General features: G+C 47.6%; 1 pseudogene; it reads right to left on the bottom strand.

The window, feature by feature from the left end:
• Positions 1-742: 742 nt before the first annotated feature.
• LOC103294681 (cyclin-dependent kinase 1-like) lies at positions 743-2,511 on the bottom strand (annotated as a pseudogene).
• Positions 2,512-3,135: the final 624 nt, after the last annotated feature.

Below are 3,135 nucleotides of genomic sequence, written 5' to 3'. Positions count from 1 at the left end.
AGTTACAGTGAGATCTACACACATATACAGAATTATTATATTTAAATTAATATAGAACAATATTTACATTTTGAGTTACAACTTTTGAAGTTAGAAGATGAAGTACAGCTTAAGTTTTACAACAAAGGATACAAAAATACACAAGGCAAAAATAGAGTTGACAGTAAAACTATAACTATCTGTTCTCGATGCAGGATTGTAGACTAACATTTTAAAGAGCAGATACAAGCCATTTTCACCCAAGTTTTTGACATGGGATGCTAGGCTTCCTGGTTTCCACTTGGGAAATGTATTCTTTTTAAAATTATTATGATGAAAAACATATACAATTTTCCATCTTTTTTTTCAATTATAGTTCACATTCACTATTATTCTGAAATAGTTTCAGGTGCACAACATAGTGGTTAGACAATCATATACTTTATAGAGTGTTCCCCCTGATATTTCAAGTACCCCCCACCCCCCACCCCTGGCCCATACATAGCTATTTCAATATTATTATTTTTCCTCCATTGACCTCTCCCAGCCACTCCCACCCCCAGTACATGCCCTCATGCCCCTAGTGACTGTGTCCATTGGTAATGCTTGTATGCATGCATACAAATCATTTGGTTGATCTCTTATCTCTGTCCCTCCCCTGCCTTCCCTCTGAGGTTTGACCGTCAGTTCGATACTTCTTTGTCTCTGTATCTATTTTGTTCGTCGGTTTATGTTCTTCACTATATTCCACAAATGAGTGAGATCATGTGGTGGGAAATGTATTCTTATAGTCCTGTAAAGATTCCACTTTTGGCCACACTTCATTGTTGGGGGTACCCAAAGCTCTGAAAATTCTGAAGAGTTTATCAATTTCTGAATCCCCATGGAAAAGTGGTTTCTTCATTGCTAATTCTGCAAATATGGTGCTTTTACTCCAAATGTCAACTGGAGTTGAATAGAAAGCTGATCCCAGCAACACTTATGGGAATCTATACCAAAGTGTTACTACCTCATGAGTATCCTACATAATAAAAGGTTAATATGCAAATTAACCATCACTCCGCTACACCCACGATTGGGCTGGCGGGAGGCACAGGGGTCGGGACTCGGGGTGGCTGGGGTGGCCGATTGGGCCGGCGGGAGGAGTGGGGGGCGGGACTCGCAAGTCCCCGCCCCCCGCACCTCCCGCCGACGCGATCGGCCGCCGCACCGCTGAGCGGGGACCGAATGGCGCCTCCTGCCGACGCGATGGGCCACCGTGCCGCTGAGCAGGGACCAAATGGGGCTGGCAGGACATTGAACTCGCGGTGCAAGCTCAGCGTCTGCGTCATGGCTGTGCTAGGGCACAGAAGGAGCCTCTGGGGCAGCGAGCCCACGTCCCCGCCCTGGCCGGCCGTGTGGTGGGAGTGAACCGGCCTCCGGCGCCGTGCGCCCACGTCCCTGCCCCAGCCGGCCATGTGGCGGGAGTGAACGGGCCTGTGGGGCCCGGAGCTCAGCATCCGCGCGGCAGGGGAGGAACCAGAAAAATGGATCTTTCCAGTTCCTGATGCTGACAGCCCTATGGGTGCTGGGGTCCTCCACCTGCAGCCCCAGTCACAGCCCATCAGTCCCAGTCGCAGACTGGAAGCCCCCTGCCAGCAGTCCAGACGGGACCAGTGTGGCGCCGCGGTGGTGGGTGTCAGCAGGCATGCTACAGACATCAAATCACTGCCACTGAGGCCACCCACACACACACACTTGCAAGTAGTATGGTCCAAGGGGGTGACTCCTAAGGCAAGGCTCCATGGCAGCTGATGCTCACCCTGCCAGGTGAGGAAGCCAGACCTGAAAGCCCAAGCCCCCAAGTACCGAACTGCAGGGTGTCGTGGGCCAGGGCCCTGAGGAGGCCCCAGGACAAGCATCTTTCCAGAGGCTGTGCAGAAGAATGGGAGGAACCTCTGGCTAGAGGCCTGGGTGAGGGATGCTGGCATCTTTGCAGGCCAAGACAGGGCTGAGGGACCCACCCTCCTGCACCCCGTGCATGAATTTCGTGCACCGGGCCTCTAGTATACTGTAATGGGTATTGCAAAAGCTCTGACAAGGACCAAAACCAGACAGTTTAATTGTTCCTTTGTCATTCGATCAACAGATTTTGAGGTTTTAAGTCTCTGTGTAGAACACTTTTAGTGACAAAACACAACCCCATGTAGGTATTGGTACAAATAACCCTTAACAAGTGAAAAAAATCCATGAACTGACTCGGAGGGATAGAATCCAAGCATTTCTTTAGGTCCATGGAAGGTATTTAAAGATGAGATATAACCTAGAATTCTGCATGAGTACATCTTCAGACTGACTATATTTGGATGATGAAATTCAATTAATAGAGAAATTTCCTGCATTTCATTATAAAGAACCCCTTCCTCTTCACTTTCTAGTCTGATTTCTTTTATAGCTACCACTTGACCTGTAGTTTTGTATCTATCCTTAGGTACTTTCTCCAATTTTCTCTATTTTGATATAGTCTTCCAAATGTGGGAAACTCAACTGCATAATTTGTGGTAGTGGCAGGACTGCATTTTTTTTTTTTATTTTTTTCAGGACTGCATTTGCACAAAAAAAAGAAAAAAAAAAAGAAACACTGTTCACAGAAGCACAATTCATTATATTCAATTGGTTATTACCCAAAAATCTATCAATAGTAGAATGGATAAATAAATTGTGGTATAGCCAAGCAATGGAATACTATACAGCAATAAAAATAAGAACTGCAGCTACACACAATATGCACAAATGTCATTAATGTAATCATTATACCTAATAGACAAACATGTAAATTGACCATACCTCCACTACGCCCATAGCCAATCAGAGTGAGTATGCAAATTAACCCAACAAAGATGGAGGTTAATTTGCATACCTAAGCTCCCAGTAGCCTGGGTCCTGGGAACTTTCTCAGCACCCAGGTCACTCTGAGGTAGGCCCCGCATGGGTCCTGAGCAACCTGGGAAGGACCTGAGCCAGGGGGATCCTGGGCAGGGGCAGAGCCAATGATTGGAGGGAGCTGGGGGACCTGGGCAGGGGTGGAGCCGGCGATCGGAGGAAGCTGGGGGCCCCTGCCCAGTCCCTGAGGCTTTAGCCTTGGCAGGGGTGGAGCTGGTGATCGGAGGGAGCTGG

Source organism: Eptesicus fuscus, chromosome 13 (assembly GCF_027574615.1).
Source record: "Eptesicus fuscus isolate TK198812 chromosome 13, DD_ASM_mEF_20220401, whole genome shotgun sequence".
Lineage (NCBI taxonomy): Eukaryota > Metazoa > Chordata > Mammalia > Chiroptera > Vespertilionidae > Eptesicus > Eptesicus fuscus.
Note: the sequence above shows the minus strand (reverse complement) of the source record. Positions and strands in the feature narration are given on the sequence as shown.